We start from the raw sequence: 23,015 nt of genomic DNA on the forward strand, positions 1-23,015 counted from the left end.
AGGTCCCTGGGTGAACGCTACAGTCCGGGAGGGGCAGGCACCACCCCCAGAGACACACAGAGGGACCTGGGACCTGCAGTACTTCCTCTGCACCCTCAAGGCTGAGAAGGATGCACATGATGGCTGAGGGCGGCCTCGTCCCCGCGCAGGTGTCCTCGGAGCAGAGCGTGCACCGTGTCGCCTCTGTGCGCCGCCGTCCCCACAGCAGCCCCGCCTCCCCGGCCTGTTAGCTCTGCTGCCAGCGCTGTGACACTGACAGTAGATTAATGTCTCTTTAATCAGCCAAAATGAACGCGGCACGCTGCTGACAGTCCAATTTTCTGCTAACAGATTGTAGCCTAGCGAAGCCCAGTGCTCAGCTGATTTTTATTTCTGCCAGAGATAATTCAGCAGGAGGACCAGCCACCGTCAGCCCATCCGCCGCCTCGCCGTTCAATAAATCTTGCCACTGAGGCGTTTCTTACCCACCTGTCAGGCGCCGGCTGCCGGGGACGGATCGAGACTCCGCAGGCTGGTGGCATTTAGAGGCTGCGGTGGAGCCGGGAGGCACGCGGTCTTGGCCGCCCACGCTGGGTCTTGCCCCGCCAGGGGTTGTGCTGCTGAGGATGTCACGGGGCACCGGGGCCTATGTGAGCATGTGCATGTACCTGTGTGTCTGTGCACATGTGGGTGTGCGTGCATGTTAGTGCACACGTGAGCATGTGTGAGCATGTACCTGTATGTCAGTGTGCTTGCGAGTGTGTGCATGTTAGTACACATTCGAGTGTGTTGTGAGGGTGTGTATATAACTGTGTATCTGTGCGTGTGTGAGTGTATGTTAGTGTACACTCACATGTGTGTACCTGAGAGTCAGTGTGTACATGCATGTCAGTGTACATTCAAGTGTGTGTGTGTGAGTGTAACTGTGTGTCAGTGTATAGTTGTGCGTGTACATGTGTGTTAGTGTACACTCGAGTGTGCATGTGTGAGTTTGTGCGTATAACTATGTGTCTGAGTGCATGTGAATGTGCGGGGTGTGTGTGATGTGTGTGTCAGCATGCATGTGCGTATTTGTGTGAGTGTGTGTGGCGTGTGTCAGTGTGCACTCCAGTGTGTGCATGTGAGTGTGTGTGCATGTGCCTGTGCACATGTGTGGGGCCAAGGCCCTCCCAGGTTTCATGTGGCTCTGTGGCCACCTCTCCCAGCTGTCACCTCTTGTTCCTGTTTTCTGTGGGGAGAGTGACCCTTGGTCCACCTGCTCCAAGAGGAGCGTCCAGTGATATGGGAGGTGGATGCTGGGCGTACAGCTGGGCAGGGCGTCTTGCCCGATGACAGACTCCCCAGGGGCCTTCTGGGTGCTTCTAGGAGGCGCTTCCCAGCAGCGGCCTTCACGCTGTGCCTCCAAATGAGACCATGTCACCAGCATGGCCCCTATATCTGCCTGCTGCTCCCCCCAGGGTGGTCTGGGCGCCCACAGTGTGCCAGCAGCCCGTCCTCTGAAGGCCCCTCCCAGAGGCTGCACCCCACCCGGCTTTGCCTCGGGACCTGGTTCCTGGCGAGTCAGTGGGCAGCTGGGGCCTCTGCCTTTGATCCTCCCCAGAGTCTGAGCCCTAATTCCCTGCTGTCTTTGCTGTGTGGGGTCTGGGCAGGGAGGGGCGCTCTGGGAACTGGGCCCAGGACCAAGTCATGAGAGCCCTTCGATTGGCCTGGTTCCCTGGGGAACTCAGGGAGCTTCCCTTCGGATCCTTGCCACTATAAATTCTTAAAAAAAAAAAAAAAAAGGAAATGATTGAGCACAAGAAACAACTTCGGAGGCCATGCTTCCAGCGTCTCTCCTCTGCAAGCTGACGTGTGAGATGCTGGTGCCAGCCTCTGGCTAGGCTGCAGGCAGTCGGGGAGACATGTGTGCCGCCTCTGTGCCCAGGGGCTCTGTCTTTCCCACCTGGAACAGTCCCGAGCCCAGGCCTTGGGCCTGCCCTGGCTGACCTAGGGGGGCATCCACGGCAGCTCTGCTCTCCTTGCTCCAGCTTTGCCCTATTCCTCTGGGGCTGACAACCTGGAGGTGTCCCATCCCTTGTTCCACGGTTGCTCTGCCCACCCCCAGCGCTGCTGGACCTCCGCAGGTGGAACCCTCCAGAGAGGGGGGTACGGGACTGCTGGGGTGCTCAGCTGCCTCCCCACACACTGTCGATGGGCAGCTTCGCTCATTCGCTTGGCAGACTTCCCCTGAACACTCTGTGCTGGTGTCTCTGACCAGGTCAGGGTCCTGGGTGTGTTCATAGCCCGGCAGGGGGACAACACAGAAAAAGTGACTTCTCAGCAAACTGTCCCCTGCAGGGCTGCACAATTAGGGCAGGAAAGACTAGTAGGTAGAACTCATTATCATCTCTGCCAGAGAACCCGGCTGTGTGCTGTCCTTGCACTGGGGCAGCTCACCCTCCTTCAGAAGCCCAGAGCTTTGTGCCCCAGCTCGGTCCCCTCTGCCCGGTCAGTCCACGGGTCTCCACTGGGCAAGCATGATGCCCAGTCAAACCCAAACCTTGGTGGGGTGTGCACCATTCAGAACGTCTATGCTGCATACCTGCTGGCTGACAGCAGTGCTGCATCATGCTGGGCTCACCACAGCCCTCCCACCACCCCTGGAGATGTGACCTCTCACCCCAAAGGGGTCATGGGCCTTGCTAAGGTCACTCAGCTGGCACATGTGGCTGTGTGCCGAGGGCCAGGGCCAGGGACCTGGTGACAGCCTCTCTGGCCTCCTCCTCCCTTGGGCTCCTAGAGGGTGGGAGGGCTTCCCCAGTCAGTCCTGCAGGGGGCGTGAACTTTCTGGCCTCCCACCTCCCCTGGACACAGATTTCTGCCTCTGGTGCCAGGGGTCAGCAGCTCTCAGGGCCCATTTTCAGAGCTGGTCCAATCTCACTCTCAGCCACCAAGGGGACAGAGTTGGCTCTGCCCATTGGTGAGTCTGACGGCAGTCAGGCCCCTTTTGGGGGATTCCAGGGTAGGACAGCTTCACCAGGGCTCGCTGGGGCTGGACCAGGGGAGAGGAGAGCTGGGGTCCTTGGCCACTTGCGCTCTGGCTCCAGAGCCAGCTCTTGGGGACACCGGACTCCCCAGCCTCCTGGGACCACTGACCTCCTCTGAACCAAGTTTGGCAAGCCCTGCCTGCAGGGGTGTGGACCAGGGCTGCAGCGTCCTGGGTTAGGATTGGCAGGATTTAATGCAGATGACGCAGGACTTGGCTGACCACTGGTACCTGAGCTGTCCATGGAACTGGATCAGGGGCACCCCCAGCTGGAGACAATGACAGCTCCCCAGTTCATGTGCCCTCCTGTTACCTCCTCCACAGGCTCCTATTGGATGGAAAACTTCTGGAAACCATAGGACACAGGTGCCACTGCAGCCCCCACCAGGCAGGGGGCAGGAGTGGCCAGAGCACAGGTGTGAGGGGCAGAGGAGCAGATGTGCCCATGGTGAGGGGGGCTAGTGATGGAGTACAGGCCTCCTTCTGCCCCCAGGAGCATCTCCCATGGGCACACTGACCTTTGGACCCCCGCTCTGCAACTGTCCCCCCCATGAGGGTCCCACCACCTGCCCCAGGGACACCTGGGCTGTCCTCCTTCTGGGTCAGCAAAGCCTCTTGTCCTGCTCCTTCTCCCAGTGACCTCTCCTGAGCCCCAGCGGGGAGACCCTAAGTGGGTGATTCCAGTCCTGAAGGGCCTCCCTTCTGCATGCTGGCACTTGAGTGGACCCTGAACAGCTGGGCAGTGGGGGAGTCTACTAGCCACTTTATCCCCCCTGAGGACTCGTGCCAGGAACAAGGTGATGTGTCTGATAGGGACAATGCAGGCCCAGCTCTGAGCAGGGTGGAGAGGCAGGGCTGTGGGCAGCGATTCTCCATGAGGCTTGGCCCCCACCTACCCTGCCCACGGCCCTACAGACAGCAGCCAGCTGGCAGGACCCTCCAGAGTTCCGGTGTGAGAAAGAACACTGTTTCTCCAGAAAGATGAATGTTCAGGCCCAGCCCCCCACCCCTCCATGAAGGCCCCGTGGCCCGCCCAGCCCCCCAGGACTGCAAGGACACCTGCGGTGTGTGCCAGAAAGGCTGGGCCATGCTCCCTGTGGAGTCCTGAGTGCGGCCTTGGCTGGGCCACAGGCGAGAGGCCTTTCCAGGAGGGCTGCAGGCTGTGCCAGACCCTATGAGGGCGGGGGGCAGCCTGGAGCGGGCAGGGTGGGGTGGGGACCGGGTGGCATAGACAGACCACGTGATCGTCCTCACTTATTCTCTGGGACCCAAGTACCTGAGTTGCCAACTGGGAGCCCTTTGGGCGAGAAGCACCAGGTCTATTCTGGGATGTCTCCACCACATTTAGGTCCTTGGAGGGCCCGTCAGGTTTCTGGTTTGGGAAGCGCTAGAGGGGAGCACTGGCTTTTTTTTTTTTTTTTTTTAAGGGGATGACAGTTTTAATGACACAGCACGCACTCGCAGTCATGGCGGCTCCTCAGACAACCTGATCTTTGGGATAAGACTGTGCAGAGTCACGCTGTACACAGAAGCACCAGCAACGGAGGTGTTGTTCCAGCTTCTCGTGCGGGTGTGAGATAGCTACGATGTGTGATGCAAGTACCTGTTTATTCTTCTTAAATGAAAATCTTACTTGTTCTGGCCTCCGAAGGGGATCTAATCCCAGGCCCCCAAAGTCGTGTCAGACACTGTGTGTGTAATATTTAAACAACTCCGACTCTGGCCTGCGCTGCTCAAAGCTGTCTGCAGCCTAGGAGGCCTTCCTGCTCGGGTCCCAGCCCCGGACATGTTGCCGGCCCAGGGCCTGAGAGGCAGCGGCTGCAGAGGCTGGGGTCCGTCCACCCCTAGATTCACCTGTCCACACATGCACATGCACATGCACATGAGCAGCACACACCTGTACATACATACAAATGCACACACACACGCAGGTATGCAGGCAACACAGAGATGCACACTTGCACAGTACACACACACGTGGTCTCACATGCACACATACACACACACTCCTGAAGACCTCACCCAGGGCTCAGAGCCCCTCCAAGCCTCCCACAGATCACAGGCACAGATCCTCCGGGGGGCTGAGCACCGCAGGCCCCGCAGCGGGCAATGCTGCCAGAGGGCGTGGGTGTGCGAGACTGTAGGTCTGCGCGTGTATAAGTGCAGAAGGCAGGGACAAGCACACCATGGTGAGTCTATATCACTACAGGCGTGCACCCACGCGGCCTATCCTCACACACCTGCCGTGTCACTTCTACATGTCCTCATCCTGGACTTGTGCTCAGGTGCCCGGGCATGGGGCCGAGGCCAGTAGTCCATTCCAGGCTGGGGGACAGCTGCCTGGGGCCCTCCAGGCCTGCGTCCACTCCACGGCCACAGTTCTGAGTCACCAAGGACGCGGGGCAGCCTCCCCTGCTCCCCCTGGGCTCTGAGCTGGCTGCCACCCAACCCAGGGTCGGGGGCCTGGTCCCCACGGCAGGTCTTGACCCCGAGCGGCACCCCGCCCCCACGGCCCCATCTCGACTGACAGGTTGGCATTTCCCTTCCTGTTTGCTCTTTCTTCTCCCTGACATGTCGACAAGCACAGCCGTGTTCCCTGACAGACGGAAATATCAGACCCCAAGTACGAGGACAAAGCAGGCTTTAAACTTTAACGAGTGGCCGTAATGGAAATAAAATGTAAAACTCCCCTTCAAATGTGGGGAGTTTTCCGTTTTATCAGAGAAAAAGTGCCCTAAATAATAAATAAACTACGAGTGTTTTGGTTCTTTTACATGCGTGAATATTTAAAACATGCAAAAATGTGGAAGACGCATTTGCTGGGAACACAAGGAAACGCTTATTTAACTCCAAAAATGAATAAATAAAGGAAGGTGTGGGGTGGGAGATGGAGAAAACAGAGCAGATCGTCCTTAGCGGGGTGGAAGGGCGAGGATGGTGGGAGCACCAGTTTGGGGACCTCCATGGCATGTCTCTGGGGTCCGTCTGCACCCCTCCAGCTGCTCCCCAGGCCTGGCTCTCCTGCCCATGGTCTGCTCATCTGTTGGCCACACATATGCCCATCCTGACTCTCTGATCTGCTTTGTTTTCTGTGTCCTGAGGCTGAGCAAGTTCCTATAACAGGAACAAAGCCCCACAAACCGGGAAACCGGGACTCCAAACAACAGAAGTGGACCCCCCAGTCTGGAGGCCAGAAGCCTGAAATCTGGGTGTCGGTCTCTCTGCAGGTTGGAGGGCTCCAGGTCCTGGAGCCCTCCAACCTCTGACCCATGGTCACGTGGCTGCCTTCCCCTCATGCCTCCTCCTCCAGGACACTTTGCACCCTGAGGACATCCATCCACAAAGACCCCATATCCAAACAAGGCCGAGTTCCCAGGTACCCAGGGTGAAGACATGGACACCTCTTTCAATTCACCATAGCACCGATACACCAGGAAGCTGCCTGGGACCTTCTCGGGTCAGGCTCCCTCTGCCTGTGGGTGGACTGGGGGGCAGAGAGCCGAGGTCCTCTGTGGGGTTCAGCTGGGGAGGCCCCGGGCCTCCACCTGCCCACCTCCCATCAGCCACGGGGCCCCTGAAATTAACTGGCATTTGCTGTCCCTTGGACACCTGGCATTCCACACCTCGGAATCTGGAGGAGAAGCTGTGGGGTCTGAGGACACTTGGGAACTGATTTTCAAAACCCTGTTAGAAGGAAGGTCATGGGGTATGGACGGAAGGCCCCCCTGCTCAGGGCCCTGTGCCAGCATCTGTAAGCACTTCAGAGTGGGCGTGTGGTGCATGGATGCTCTGTCCACACCCGTTCTTCGCAGTGCCCCAGGGCAGGTGTGAGAGCAGGAGGGGTAGTGGAGCCAGAAGCCCTTCTGGGGGGTGGGTGGCCAGCGGGGTCACCACGTTAACCACCTGCACCTGCCCTTTCCTCATCCCATGGCCACGGCCTGGCATCACTGCCTGCCATCCACCATGTCCTTGGTTAAAGGGAAGGCAGGTCGGCCAACGGAACCTGTGTTCTGAAATCCAGGTGGGCCTTGTCAGGTGTCCTGCAGAGCTTCCTACAGGTTTGCAAGGAGATGCCCCCGAAGGGAGTGATCATCCTGCTGCCTGATAAGCGGGTTCCCTACGGACGCTGGTGTTCTAGTTTTTTGTGGTTCCCGTGGCACGTGTGTGCAACGGTCCTCGACGTCCCCATCCTGCAGAAGAGGAAGTGGCGCCATGAGGCTGAGCAGGAGGGCAGAGCTGGGACGGAGAGCCGGTTGGGCCAGGTGTGTGCCTGGGGTCAGCAGGGCCCAGTAACCTGGCAATCCGCTCTGCTCCATTACCCCGCAATCCTGGAAACCCACTATTGCTTTTAATGATAATTCCTTTTGCTCACCCACCTGAGAGTTTTCACAGAGTCACCGGTCAATTATTCATCGCCTCGCCCTCCCCGTGATGGGAAGGCGGCGGAAAGGCTCCTAGTCTGCAGAGGGCTTTCTGATGTCGCTGCATTAAATTTTAAACTCCAGCGCGTCCGTGGCTGGCCCCTTCCAGACATCAGGGAGGTCAGGCCAGAGGGACTGCGTGCACTTGAGTCTTTGTGGCAAGGACGGCCCAGGAGGGGAGGAAGGTTCCAGGCCTGCGAGCATGCTGTTCAGCTAGAGAGGGAGCTCCCGCAGGCCGGGCCAGCAGGCTGTCCTCGGGATTATCGCATTTGTTCCTGCTCCCCTCGGAGGTCCGGAGGGAGCAGCCCCAGAGCCAGAAGCGGCCAGTTTGCCAGTGGGGGAGCCGAGGTGTGGCTTCCTTTGGAAAGTCCCCGGGGGCCCAGGTGGGGTGTTTGCAGGGGCCCCTGTTCCCACTCGCAGGCAGCGGACACTCCTCCGCGGTTCCGCGCAGACAGACGGGAGGCTCCGGCGGCCGGCCCAGCCCGTTCTCATTACGGCCGGATAGAAGCCCGTGAAATTCTAACACTAACAACATCATTTCTTTCAGCAGCATCGCGGCAGAACAGCTTTACAATGGTGTTTTACGCGCTACATGTGCACCATAAATATTTCCATAAAAACATGCATTAAAATATAAAAGTGGGCCCCTGAATATCAGAAGTTGGGAGGGAGAAAACCCACAGCCAAGCCATGTGGCGGCCTGCTTGGCGGGAGCAGCTGCACAGGGGCTTCTCTGTGGGTGGGGGGCTGAGTGGCGCCCCTTCCCCTCCCCCGCCCGGCCTCTGCTCTGCTGGGTGGCTGTGTCCACTCACTCCAGGGGCTGCCCCTCCCTGGACCCACATCTGGGGGGGTCCTGCCAAGCTTCTGCTCGAAGCAGCCCCTCCTTGGCCCCCAATAACCTACTCCCCCAGGTGAATGCTTCCCGGCCAAGCCCCCTGTCAAGGTGGCCCTGTGTGGCAGGGTTGGTGTCCCAGACCATGCTTGCTCGCCCAGGTGCCCTCCTCAGAGCCTGGGCTGTAGAACAGGGTGGTCAATCCTTTCACTGCACCCATGTGCATGTAGTTGACTCATCCATGCTCTATAGCTGCCCCATGTGGGAGGCTGGCACAGAGAAGTTAAGCAACTTGCCCAGGGTCACACAGCCAGGAAATGGGGGATTTGGAATTTGAACCCAGCCACCTGGTCCAGACCCCTCAGGCCCCTGAGGACCCCATATGCCCGGAGGCTCCTTCTCTCTGGCCACACCATGCTTCATCATTGCCGCCCCTCTGGGGGTCTCAGGCCAGGGCGTGGGACTTTGCTGCAGATTCGGTACCCTGAGGTCTCCCGGCAGCTGAAGGTTTTGGTGCACGGATGTCCATCTCTGCCTATTCCTCGGGGAAGGGGGAGCATCCTCACGGTGGCCCGGGCAAAGCCCCCCCTGCCCATAGCCTTACCCAGTGCTCCAGCCTCCCCTCCCACAAGTGCCAACCGGCCCCTCACACCCCTCCTTCCAGGCCTGGATGGTGTCCCCGACATAGCCTCTGAGACCCGCCCGTCCCCTCACACCGTCCCACTGCAACCCTCCCTGCCTCTTCCCAGCCAGGGCTGCAGCCAGAGACCCCACATGGGATGACGGGTCTGACCATCTGTCCTGTTGCCCCAGCCCCTCCTTTCTGTCCACACTTGCAGGACACTTCTCTGGGTCCCCAGAGGCCATGCTGTCGAGCTCACTGCAGACAAGGTTGGGTGCTGACTTGAGGAAACAAGGGGGAGGCGGCTGGAGGAAAGGCAGCTGGACCCCACCCCCACCCCCCTGGAGCCCCAAAGTGGACTGGAGAGCTGAGGACAATGGGTTTCCTGCTGGAGCCCAGCCAGGGGCAGGATAGCCTGGCACTCAGGCAGGAGTGGGGGGAGCTGAGCCTGGGTGGAGCAATGGTGCTGCAGGGGTGCTGACTGGGCATGCCGATGTCGCCGGGATCCTGGGATGACACAATGAAACCCACTTGGAAGACAAGTCAGAAGTCAGAAGACCAGGGAGCGCCCTTGGCACCCCTGGCACCCCGTTCCGCCTGCCGCAGGAACTTCGACCCCAGCCTTGCAGCTGAGTGCGGGATCGCTGGGGTCCAGGGGAGCATCCCCCACCCGGATCTCCTGGAGAGCAGCGCTGGGCTCCCAGCTGCAAATGCCAGAGAAAAGCTGGCACCTTGGCGGAAGCCACTGCCCCATCGCCCAGGCCTTACTGGGGACATGCGCCCAGGAAGCCTCGCTCCCGGAGCCCCCTGGTGGTGTGTGGCCGCCAATGCAGCGGGCTGTCGGGCCCAGACCCCAGTCTCAGGTCCACAGACCTCTGATCTCTGGTGTCTGCCTTCCCTGCGTCCTGGGACCTGAGCCCGTGGCCCAGGGCCGGGCTCCAGGCAGGACAGCTGGAGTTAGCAAATAAGAATCCGGGAAGCCAGCTAAATTTGAACAAGAAATGGCGGTTCCTTGTAGGCTGGTCCCTGCAGCATTCAGGACAAACACTGGGCAACTCCGCACCTGGCCATCCTGGACGTTAGCTGGCTGCAGTACAGAGGGTATGTGGAGAGGACAGGAGGAAGAGCCTGGGCAGTATGGGAGGTGTGTGAGCCCGAGCGGGAGCCAACCTCCCTGATTGAGGCCCTGGTGGGGGGCATGGGGTGGGGGGACGAGGAGGCTGCTGGGCTCTGTGCCCTGGAGCAGGTGTGAGCCTACGGGGGGGGGGGGGGGGCTTGTCCTGGCTTCTCTGGGCAGGGTCACAGCACAAATGCAGCTCTCCATCCTCGGGGGCATCTTCCTGAGCAGCTGGGTCATCATAAGTGGCACAGCACACTACACCCGGTCACGAGTATGCTTCAGAGCTTCCAGGACATTCATGGGTCTGCCCAACCATCACCACAGACAGTGTGCCAACGTGTTCGTCATCAGAAAGAAACCCGCTCCCCTCGCCCCCACCTGCCAGCCCCCGACGCCCGTGGCTTTACTCCCCGGAGCTCCATGGATCTGGAATCATACGGTGCTCAGCCTTGCAGAGCGGCCTGGTACTCATCTGCAAACACGGAGGCCATGGCCCTACCTGAGTGGACGAGGATGGGACACGCTAAGGCTCAAGGCCTCTTATGTTTGGGGGCAGATCCTTCTGTCCAGCCAGGAATCTCTTTCTAAGGTAAGAAAGTCATACAGGACCTTATGTATATACTATTACCATTTATAGGATTATTTACTGTGCTGCTTTGCTGGGGACAATTGATAGCTAAACCATGTGACACATGGGAGTTGGGGATCATGTCTGAGCTTCGAGAAGCCCCTGTGGACCCCACCTCACGCATGTCCCTTTTTACTGGGGGGAGGCATGAGGAGCCACATTTCCTTGCAGGGGACCCCCAGTCCTGTGCAGCCGGCTTCATGGAGCCCGTGTCTAGGCACAACTCCAACAGTGGGGGGACACCATGGAATTGTGCGGCTACCACTCCCAGGGGACCCAATGCGTCTGCAGGCAGGAGGGCTGGATGCCCCTCCTGTGGGTGCAGGAAATGGGAAGCAAGTCTCCCCCTGGCTGCTGGTGGGCTGCGGTCCTCGGGGGCCTGCTTCTGGGGGTCTGGGGTCTCAGGCTGGACAGTCTGCTCTGAGATTTTCCACAGCTACTTCCCTGGAGCCTCTCCAGCGTCCGGAGTGCACTCACCGGGATGGGCCTCAGACGGTGGGCGGGGTTGTATCTTTTGGGTCTTTTCTCTGCTAGGAAGAATTAGGCCTGACATGGCTTCGGAGCAGCCCCTCCCTCCTGGGGGCAGTGGGGCATCCCGGCAGTGGCTGGTGTGTGACCCAGGCCTCGGGGACCCCTGGCAGTCTGCCCTTCCTGCCGCTCACAGAAAGGACGGTCCTGCCTCGACAACTGTGTCCAGGAAGGTGCCTCGGCCTACGGCAAATGAAGGGCAGAGAAGAGCCCCGTGATCCAGCCTGAGAAAGACTCACTCCGTCTCTGGGGAGCAGGCACGGTCTCACAGGCCCTGGGGTTCCAGGGTGCCCACCCACCGTCCCATCAGCTCCGGACGAGAAGTAAGTGTCCTGGTGCACAGGGATCGTGGTTCTGTGACCCCTGCCCCTTCTAAGGAGAGTGCCAAACCAGCACCGATGCCCTGGCGTCTGTCATCAATCATCTAATTTAAGAAAGCGAACCCCCAAGAAGATGCCACACACCATCCTGGGGCCCCAGGGTACCCAGAGCCCCGCTGGCCCTCCCGGTGAGCACTGTGACCCGCTGGAGCCCGGTGCTGAGCGCCCCGCGCGCCCGGTGTCGGCAGCGATTCGCCACGCCGTGTAAAACCTCTTAGGGCCGTTAAGTTTCCCAGATTGTTTTACAGCGAAACTCGGTGTCAATGTTATGCTTTGAAACATTTAAGAAACAACAGTTTATGGTCTCAGATCTTTACGGTTTGGAAGACCAAACACCCCGCTCGCCTTGGCCCAACGGGTGTTTGAAATCCAGGAGGAGCGCCATCGTGTTACAATGGGGAGAATGTCCCGTGAAGAAAGCGCCCAAATCACTCCAACATGTTTCTGGTTTCACATCCCCGCCCTGAGGAAACATGTTTGTGTTCTCAGGCGTGGAGTCGAAATACATGGGAAGGGGATATTTTCAGATAAGCACAGTTGGAATATAATCTCGCAGGGCAGAGACCATGGAGGGTCCCATACGAGGATGCGCAGGGCAGCGCCCCCGAAGTGGACGGAGCCAGGCGGGTCAGCTCCCGTGTGGACAAGGTGTCCTCCCTGGCGGGGGGCTTGGGAGACAGGCCTCCTGGTGTGTGTGGCCGTTGCCCACTTGCACGGCCAGGCCTCCCCGCGTAGGGCTGCCGGCTTGCTTGGGTGGGGGTGGGCTAGGGACCCAGCTGAGTCCCCTGCCCGCTCCCCAGCTTCCCTTGCGTGGCCGTAGGTTCCTCGTGCCGTGTGGGGAACATGCCAGCAGACATCTCTGTGGGCTGGATCGTGCTGGATCGTGGCTCAGAGCAGTTGCCTGGTGTCCAAACTGGACATTCTCAGAAACTGTGAGCCCCTGGCCAGCCAGCATCTGTTTTCCTCAGCTCAGGAAATACCTGGAATATCATGGAGCATCCCAAGACTGGCACCTCTGCCGCAGAGCTGCAGGGCTGGACCTTTGTCTCCCACCAAGGTGGCTGGGGATGGCCCACGGCCAGCCGGGAACAGACCATGTGTGAGCCTCTGTCTCCAAACCCAAGCATGGCCTGCCCAAGACTGGCGCTGGGCACTGGGGGCCGTGTCTCTTGCCAAAGCGGCAGAGGTGGCTTGCGACTCTACCCTCCAGAGCAGGAGAGTGGGGCCGGCAGGGTGTGCACACTGGCAAAATGTGGATCCAAATAGGTAGCTGTTTAGCATAACTATGCGTGTTAGTTTGCTGGGGTCCTAATGGACACCGCAGATGGGGCCCACTGACGCGTGCCCCCTCCCTGTCCTGGACACTGGGGCCGAGGGGTGTGTGGGGTGGTTCCGTCCGAGGCCTCTCTCCCTGGCTGTGGGTGGCCGTCCTCTCCCCGTGTCCCCGCCTGGTCATCCCTCCGTGGGTGTCTGTGTTCCCACCCCCTTCCTCCTGAGGATTTGGGTCAGATTGGACCAGAGCCCATGCCAACAACCTCACTTTCCTTGGTGACCCCTGTAAGAACTCTGCTTCCAAAAACTCACACTCTCGGGTCCTGGTGGCGAGGGCTCCCACGTATCTTTTTTGGGGGAAACAATTCATTGGATAACAATGTGTCCTGTGCAATATTTTGGGCATCTTGGGGCTAAAATGCTCTTCGTTGCTTAAGTAAATTTCAAGAGTAACTGCCTCCTGTGTGTAGCTTTGCTAAGGCTGCCCACGGCCCTCACTGCCGTCGGTGACGGTGCCCGACGCACATCACGCCCTGAGGGGCCTCAGGGCTCAGACCCAGAAAACCCTGTGACCAGCCGGGCCAGCACTGGGCTTCCCCGGGGGTCAGCGAGCCTCTTAGTCAGAAAGGAGTTGTAGCTGGACAAGGAGAAAGTGGGTTCTGCAGGCCCACCCCTGAGCGCACGCACCCCGTGTTGGCACGCGGACGCACTCCGTGTCCTCGCACAGGGACCTGGGAGCCGCCGGGAGGTTCTCCTGGGCGCTAATGAGCTGCTCCGAGGCCCCAGGAGATCGGCCCACGCAGGTCGGATTTCGGATGGTTGATGAAGGGAGCGAGGGCCAGGACGGCCTCTGGTTACAGTTTAGGAAAAACATAGGGTGAGTCTCCAGTTCAAAAGGCAGAAACATGAAGGCGGCAGGGAACAGGCGGGCAGCCAGAGGGGTTTACAGTTTGGCTCCGCGTCCGGATGTTCCTCCTGGGAACCCCAGCCCGGCGTAGACCGGGGGGCCACTTAGAGGCTGGGCCCCCCACACGGCACGGTGGGGGTAGGGGGTCCCTGGGGGCCCTGGAGCCTGAGCTGTAAGTGGGTGCTTGGGCTGGTGGGTCCCGGGCTGCGCCCCCAGCTGCAGCTGCCGCTCCCCGGTCTCAGCCAGAAGGTTGGAAAGGTCAATGCGAGCACGGTTTTCAGCTAAAAAACCTCCGATTTATTAACTTTGCTCCAGAAGCGAGCACGTCTGTTATTTATGCTACTTTGATCTAAAAAGCTGTTTGTTTACATTTTATTACGTTATAAATCCCCGGAGAGCAGGCATGATATTTTTATGATGCCCAATAAGGATCCTCTTGTGAACGCGTCCAGGGGTGGGGAGGGTCTTTCCTGCCCAGCTACCAGGGTCTTCCCTCCCACGGTCCTGCTTCTGCTGACCATCTGTCCACACACGGCTCACAGATGTGTCTCCTGAGGAACATCTGGGGTCGGGGGCGCAGCTGCAGAGCGTGGTGTGGCCTCGAGGACCACAGGGGCCCGCGGGCAGCCCCGGGCAGGCCTGGGAAGGGATGTCGGTCCCTAGTGTGGCCCGGTGGCCCCTTGCAGGTCCAGGGAAGGCTTCTGTGTGGCTGGGGAGGGGTCATCCTTTTGTCTCATGCAGGTGCGGAGCAGGGAAATCGGTCACTCCCGGGACTTCCGGCTCCAGGTCCAGGGGCCCTTCACTAGACACAGAGACAGGTCAGTGGGGCAGGCCGGGGCAGCCACCCCTGTTTCTGTCTCCCCCGGGGACGCTGACTGTGCACCAGCCCTGGCTCTCCAGGTCTTGCAGACCAGTGTGGGAGGTGCCGAGCTGCTTAGGGCCCGCCGGCTGATGCTGATTTGTGGCCAGAGAAGACCCCGCCAGGGGCAGGGTGACTGGGATCAGAGGAGTAGTCAGACATTGTCCAAGCCGAGATGCCTAGGTGTGTGGGGCACGGGGGTCCGGGAAGGTCAGGGCCCCCTGAGGCAGGGAAGTTAGGGGGTGGGCACCTAGGTCCCTTCTGGGTCCCTCTGTTTTGGAGGAGTCACTTTAATCTGGGAAGTTTGTGACCAAGGAGCCACCAGGCTGTGGTGTGGTGCTGGCCTTGGGTTTGGGTTCTTCACGCTCCTACACCTATCATTCCTCACAGGACGGCTGTCGTTGCTGCCAGACCACACGTTCCTTGAGCACGGGGACGCGTTTTATTACCACGGCATCCTCAGGACTTAGCAATCAGCCATGCACAGAGTCAAGTAACCCTTTAGAGCCGGGAGGAAACCCTCTCTGGGCCAGGCGGTCAGTGTGAACATGGGGAGTGGTGCGCACAGGCAATGGGCATTCTGGGGACCACCGCGACTAATGGGGAGTGAAGGCAATCAGACGACCCCCAGTCTGTGAAACTGCTGACCCCATGGGGCCAGGGCACGGGCTGCACGTCGGGGACCTCCATCCCAGAGACGGCCGCTTCCACTGTCAGAGCCCATGTGGCTCCACAGCCTGAGTGCCCCATCTTCCTGTGGGTGCACAGTAGGGTCTTCCAGACACCTCCTGCCCAGCCCTAGCTTTGCCACACATGGGCCTGGCCTCTGAGGGCTCCTCCCCACCATTCCACATGCATCCTTCTCAAGGGTGGGTGCACCATGTTTTTTGAACCCATCCTGCTGGGAAGCAGGAGCGAAAGTTCTGAAGGTCAGGAGTCCGAGATCAGGGCATCAGCAGGGCTGGTTTCCTCTGAGACCTCCCTCTTGGCATCACAGGGCTGTGTCCTCCTTGTCTTCACAGGCCTGCCCTGTGTGTCCCTGCTGGTCCTTAGGAAAGGCCCAGACTTCACTGTGTTTACCACGGCCAGGTGGTGTGGGGCATCATCATAGGACAGGGACCGTTGGACATGGGACAGGATCCCAGGATGTAGGACAGGGGCTACGCGGGGCACAGGATGGGGTGGCAGGCTGGCGGGGTGTCCTGTGACATGGGTGGGAGCCCCAAGTGGGTGTGAGGTGGCACCTGCCAGGGTTGTGGGGGACAGCGTCCCAGGCTGGGGACCAATGGGACCCCAGACGTGTGATGTGCTCTAGAGATAGCAGGGGTGGAGTAGCTGGCGCCTCAAGGGGCAGCATGAGGGGGCTGGGGAGCGCTGTGAGCACCATGGGGGACTCAGCACTGCCTCAGTGAGGGCAGGACCACAGCAGGGCCCAGCACGACTCTGCGGGCGTGGGAGACTCAAGCGTGGGGGCTGTGGCATGGGTCCCGGGGGAGGTGGGCAGAGGTGGGCTGGTCCAGATGTTGGCGGAAACAACCTGTGCTATGGGCTGTGCTTCCCACCACGGACGGGCAGTCCTGCTTCACGATGACGGAGCCATGGTTGTGAAGGTCACTCTGGGCGTTCTAGTCCATGCGTCTGGACAAAGGTCCCATGTCCACCATCACAGCATCGTACAGAACAGTCTCTCCCCTAAAAACAGGCGCCTACCTGTTGTTGGTCCCTCATCTGCCCAGCAGCCCCTGCTGCCGTCCCTGGGAATGCCTGGTGTGGAGCAGAGCCTGGGCTTGGCCTGGTCACCCTCCAACCCGGACAGGAGCACTGGGGTCCCCGCTGTGCCGACTCCACTATGCACACTTGCCAGAGCTTCCCAGGTGTACTTGAGGCTGAGGCCACCCTCAGAGCTGCTCTGCGGCCTCCAGCTGGGAGGGATGTGCCAGGCCCCCCGCCCCCATCTCCCAAGACTTGCTTGTGGCCGCCGCGGCATCAGAGGGTGAGTCGGACAAACACGAGCCCAGCAGAGGGTCCGGGTCATGGGAGGCCCTCAACACAAGTCCATTCTCTTCTTGCTCCCCATCTGCCTCTCTGTTCTCACTTCCCCAGAGCCACAGATCGGCTTGTCAAAACCAGGGAGCCCCGCTGTGGGCTCTGGGGTCTCTGGTGCCTGCCGACTGTGCCTGCAGGGGCTGTGGCCCGGAGCCCCTGGGGAAGGATGAACAAAGCAGATTCGGAGTGGGCACGGCATCCTCCGTCCAGGGGAGGAGTGGAGCCTGGTGCCCATTTATGGGCTCCATATGCAGTGGGGTCTATGGTGCTCTTGACCCTCCACAGCGAGGTTAAACCGTGGCGAGCCCGCGGAGAACCCTCTCTTCATCTTTTATGCTGGAAGATTTGCAGACAGAAAAGGATAAACCCAATACGGCGGGTAAGGAAAGCAGTGAGCGTGCACATCTGCGTCTGTGATCTCCAGGGCCGGAGCCGTGTGCACACACGCAATTATACACGGGCTCGACGGCCGGCCGTGGCTCCGGCGGGCCACCGACTTTCAGGAAACTGGAACCTTGGAGTAAGTATCAGATGAGTTGCTAATGTTGGAAAACAAGCAAAAACCATGTTTAGAGGCTCTGTTTTATGGCTGCTCTTGAAGTCAGAATTTGCGACTGTAACCCAACGCCACCTGACCGGCGCGTTGGCAGCATTGTCGGGGAAATTGAAAGTCCAGATGACTGTGGCCATTATCTCACGGAGCAGCTGATCCCACGTTGGCCCCAACGGCAGGAGCAGGGGGAGCTGCCTCAGGCGGGCTGTGGAGCTGTGCTGCCTCCCCCGCCCCCCACCCTGAGGTGCCGCGGCCTGGGCCCCCCACTGGCCTGGCGACCAGGACAGTGTGCACACAGAAGGTCCTCTCCCGTCCATGTGGAGGAAGCCTCGTGACTCTGTGGTGGGCCTGGCTGGCTTTGCAGTGGGACCCTTGGAAGGGGAGTTGGCCTGGCCTCCGTCTGGGTTTGCTCCTGCCTAGGAGGCCAGTGTCCCGACCCGCATGCTCCTCGCACTGGGCAGGGCCTTCAGTGCTCTGGGAGCCCTGGCTTCTGCTATGGGCTGAATCATGTCCCCTCAAAATTCTTACCTCGACGTCCAACGCCTCGTGCCTTGGAGCATGACCTTATTTGAAATCGATTCGTTGTCAATGAGGAAAACTGAGGCCACCAGGGAAGCCCCCGATCCCACACGATGTCACAAGGGGAGAGTAGGATGCAGACACATGTGGAGAAACGTGTGAAGGTGAAGCAGAGTCAGGGCGACGTGAGACGCCCCTACAGCCGAGGGGCGCTAAGGATTGCTGGCCACTGTCAGCGGCTGTGGGAGCCTGGAACACCTCTCCCGCGGCCTCAGAAGGAACCAGGCCCACCCACGCCGGGATCTTGGGCTCCAGCCTCCAAAACCAGGAGAGACTGTGTCCCTGTGCTTTAAGCCTGGCCCCGGTGCAGGGTCACAGCAGCTGCGGGGCATCACACAGTAGCCAGGTGCTGCTCAGAGCCGAGTGCACTTGGTCCGCGCTGGCAGACATAACCCCGTGAACCCGCACCAGCCCAGGCAGACATGCAGGCTGCATGCACCCCCCCCCCCCCCACTCTGGGGGACACGGCCCACAGTCAGGCTGTGGGTAGTGCCTGGCCGGGGCGGGGGCAGGGGCAGGGGCAGATATGTGCTCCATTTGTTGAGATGCCTTTGCCGCCTTGCTGACTTGCAGCCGCACCTTGTGGTTGTGTGGACACCTGACCCAGACCCCAGGGTCAGGCTGCATCTTCAAATCACATGATTGGGATTGAACAAACCCCTGTCTGTGCCTGCCTGCCTTCCCTGGTAGGAATGAGAACGGCCCTTGAGACAACAGGAGGGGTGGACACCCTGGCACCCAGGCCCACTTGCTCGTTTACAGTGGTGGGCAGGCAGGGGAGGGCCATGGGGCCAACTCCACGGTTAGGGAGTCACCGGTGGCCTTAGCTTCTGTGCTAGAGCATGGCAGCTGCAGTGTGCTCCCCACACAATCCTCGGGTCCTCGCCCTGTAATCCCTGCCAGCCCTGCCCATGTCTTTTGTACAACCCCCTGGCTAGTCTTCCCTAACTTACCCCGCAGAGTGACCTGTCAGCACGCCAGGGTGCCCCCCATGCCTGCCCCACCACCCCAATCTCTGTCCTTCAGCTGCAAACCTCGTGGGACATTGCAGGACCTGCCTACCTCTCCTCTTCTTTCTCCAGACTGCTTCACCCCACAGACAGTCCGTGGGACTGAGGGCCACTGTGATGTGCTCACTGATGGGACCCCTGCCTCCCACCTCCAGTCTTTGTGGCCATCTAGGTGGCAGGACACGAGTGCACAGCCAAGGAGATGTCTCAGAGTGAGCCTGGAGAACCAAGGACGATCATGGTGGCAGATCTTGGCTTCTCTGTTGGAGGCCGACTGTGTGGAGGATGCCTGTCCCCTACCTTGCTGTGCTAGATGTGGCAGCAGAGGTGCTCCTGGAGGCTGGGCCATGGGCGCCCTGGGAGCCAGAAGAAATCAGACCCTCCCCAGGCAGTCTGCCTCTGTCTTGGAGGGAGCAGCTATGCCGCCTGCTGGGGGGCAGGCAGGACAGACGGCAGAGGGAGGCAGGAGTGGAGTGTGTGGGGTGGGGAGGGCATCCTCAAAGTTCCAGAAGCCTGAAGCGATGGGCAGGAGGGGGTGGGCTGCTGCTAAGAGGGGACACCACCCAAGGGTGCATCTCAGTGCCGGGAACCAAGGCATCTAACGGCACCAGCCTGAGGCCAGGGTTGCCCCACAACCCCCTCCCTCCTGGGTCCTGGGACTACCCTGGAGATGTGGCCTAGGTATGGCAGGGAGGGGACGCCTCTCCAGACCCGGAGACAGCCAAATCCGTGCAGAATTGACCAAGATAAAACACACTTTACATGACTGGAGAGACTCAGGTGAAGCTCCGCCCGTGCTCTCTGCCCACGATGTTTGGTGGCCTAAGGTTCTCCTGCCCAATGGTCTAGGTGCATTTTCTGATGGGGGAGGGCGGGGGCAAACGCAATCTCTGAATCTGAGCAGAACCGCACACCGGGGTGCAAACCTAAGAGGAAGATTAAGTGGCCCGGAGCCTGTTTTCGAGGGGACGGAACCCCTCTGCTGCCTGCCCCCAGCACTGTGTGCTGGCATCTCCCTCGTGCCTGGATTCATTACCCCAGAAATGTGCCACGCTGGAGGGCCGGCCCCTGTCACACCATTTAACAATTAGCTGTTCTGTGCACACCTGGCCTGGAATTCCAGAGAGGCAGGGAGGCTAGGAGACAGATGGGGGACTCGTGGGGTGACGGTGCACCTCCTGTGTGGATAAGAAGGCAGGGAGGACAGATATGCCTCTGGGGGGCAGTAGGGCCAAGCCCTGTCCACATGCACCCCAGCCTCCACCCCCAGCCTCCACCCCCAGCTGCGGTGGGTAAATCCCAAGGGGGCCGGTCGGAGGCGCAATGTGTGGTGTGAATCGCACCTTTATGAGCCTGCGGCACTTGCCTGGGAGATTCCTGAGCCCGGCGCCCTGGCCTCTGGGTTATGAATGGGGCCCTCAGCCATTTCCTCTCATTTAATTTATCATTTGTGCCATCTTTCAACACCAGGCCTCTGCTAGCAGTGCTGGAATGCGGGCCTGCCCAGAGTGCTCCTGCAGCAGCCGGGAGTGGGGAGAGGAAGCAGGGGCTCGGGGCTGCCCTTCCCCCAGGGCTGGGCTGCCGCGTGGGTCCCCTCCAAGCCCACCCGTCGTGCGGGAGCCAGGCTCTCAGAGGCCGAGGTGGCGCCAGGGCCAGATTCTTGGCGCTTGGAGCCAAGACCCACAAGCGCAAGTTTCCAGGTGACATCACCGTCCTCCTTTCCCGTGCCAGTCACACCCACAGCGACCTCAGGACGGGCGTCTCCTCTGTTTGAGTGTTTTGTCATTTTTGGTTTAGGAAGTCAGGATTCCAGGGGCGCCTCGGTGGCTCCCTCAGGGGAAGTGTCTGCCTTCAGCTCAGATCGTGGTCCCCAGGTCCTGGGATTGAGTCCTGGGTCGGGCTCCCTGCTCAGCGGGGAGTCTGCTTCTCCGTCTCCTCCCCCAGCTCATGCTCTCTCTCTGTCAAATAAATAAAATATTAAAAAAAAAAAAAAGAAGTCAGAATTCCCCACTGTCGTGAGAAGTGCATGAAGAAGAAGGGGCCCAGCTTCCCGAGGCAGCGGGAGGACCTTGGCCCTGAGGAGAGATAGGAGGTCCGTGCAGAGGCCCTACCAGGAGGTCCCAGCTCGCTGCCTGCCCTCGTGGACCTCAGGGTGCTGCGGATGGCACCTCAGCTGAAGGACAGACGAACCCGTTCTCTGTCCTCTGTGTCCCTGTACCTTGTTTCCTGACACCTCACTTAGCATAAGTATGCACACCTATGCACACTCGCACCTATGCACACTTGCAATTATGTACAGGCGAACCTATGTGCATGCGCACCTATGCATGCACACCTATGCACACACATCCGAATACACAGGTGCACACACATCTACCCACACACATACGAACACATGTCAGCAGGAGGCCCAGCCTCTCCCAGAGGGAACCCCATTGCTAAGGAGGGTGGGAAATCAGTGCTAACCGTGGAAATGGGGGCTGGATACCCTGCAAGCTGGTAGTCGGTCCCCACGGGCTGCTGGAGGGTCTCTGTGGACATCAGGACCAAAGGCTCAGCTGAGCCCACTCGTGGTCCACACAGACCTGGCCTCACGACAAGTGAGGATGACGCAGGGCTCTGATGGTGTGAGGCTCTGACTTATCTCTGTGGCCTGACCTGCCGGCCTCTGGTGTCCCAGGAAGACCCTCTACATCCCCTCCTTCTGGAGTTTACGGTGGAGTTGACTCCACACCAGGACCAGCTCAGCAAGGACAGCGGCTCCTCGGTGTGGGTGGTGAGGGTAGAGCCCGAAGAGGAGGCTGGAGGGCAGGTGATGGAGGCCTGAGGTCTGAAATCGGCCCCATGTGCCCGGCTTAGTGTCACAGATGGTGGGCCCGCGAGAGGCTCTGTCCCCTCAGCGTGTTCCTGGGAGGCCAGCTGTTGGGGACCTTTTGGAAGCTCTGTCCGACCTGCCAGCGACCTGGCCTGGTTTTCCGCTCCTTCACCTTCTGGTCAGGGGGTGGGGGTGGGGGCTCTGGGGGCGGCAGAAGCTCCCTGTAGCATGGGGCATGTCTATGCTTCCCAGGGTGGGACCCAGGCGGGTGGGGACGCCCACAGTACGTCAGTTACACGTCGAAGTGTGTGTGGTATGACATGCTAGTGAGGACAGCAGGTGGCTACTTGCTCCTCTTGCAGTTTTCTCCATGCTCATCTTCGGAGTTTCCAGTGACGGCCTCACACCCCTCATCACCAACACATCACTTCAGGTTCAAAGCTTTCCTCTCCACTTGGCACTGCCGGAGGGGAAGCTCCAACCCTCTGGATGCTCGCCTGCCAATTCAATCACTTTGTTGGTCGGTCCATTTTCGGGTTTGATTTTCTACGAATATGCAGATAACATGGGCGGCCAGGGCACATGAAGAATGGATTTCGTTTCATCTCTGAAGCAGCTCCTTAGGTCGGCCAGCATTAACTGTGGCCTTATATTCTCATTTACGTTGGTTTCTACGCAGCTGCTACTTGATTGATCCTTAACTACCCTACGAAACTAATATTTCTCACAACACGGCTAAATGCATCTGCTTTCTGTTTCTCTCATTTACTTATTTTTTTTTTTTCTGGTGCTGTCCTTCCTTCTCTCTACACTGTTTTGAGTGCTCATTGAGTGTTATCCTACTCAGGACACATTTGGGAGCAAAAAGGGTGCTCATCAACATTCCGCTGGGGGAGACTCACAGCAGGGCAGTCCTGATTCCCCCATGCACAAGGGCCCCTGTTGGTCAGCCACCTGCCTTGTGGTTATCTTGGGAACTCCTCTGTGTCTTGTGTTTTGGATTCCTTGTTTCCTAAATGTTCCATTTCATTTATTTTAAGAAAAAAAAAAAACCCACATTGCTCGTTTGTTTGTTTATGCCCTTAGTTTCCTGGAGCACATGCTCAAGTAGCTTTCTGAGAGAGGGTTGGTGGGAAGGAAACTTTGAAGCTGCTTGATCTGTGTCCTCCCAACACTTCTGGTTGTGCATTTGCCAGCACACTGGACCCAAGAGTGCAAATCACCTCCCGTCAGAGCTCAAAGAGGGCTGTGCCCCGTGGTCCTCTCACTGTCAGGTGCTGTGAGGTCTGATGCAATCTCATCCTTGGTCTTTTGTTTATGAGCTGCTTTCTCCCAAGGATGGGGGTTGGCAATGCTGCATTAGGCAGGTGGGGGGGGGGGTAAATTCTCATGCCTAGGTCTTACTTGTCTTTGTTCTCCCTTTCTGTTTGCTCTTCTGA

Source organism: Canis lupus, chromosome 5 (genome assembly GCF_011100685.1).
Source record: "Canis lupus familiaris isolate Mischka breed German Shepherd chromosome 5, alternate assembly UU_Cfam_GSD_1.0, whole genome shotgun sequence".
NCBI lineage: Eukaryota > Metazoa > Chordata > Mammalia > Carnivora > Canidae > Canis > Canis lupus.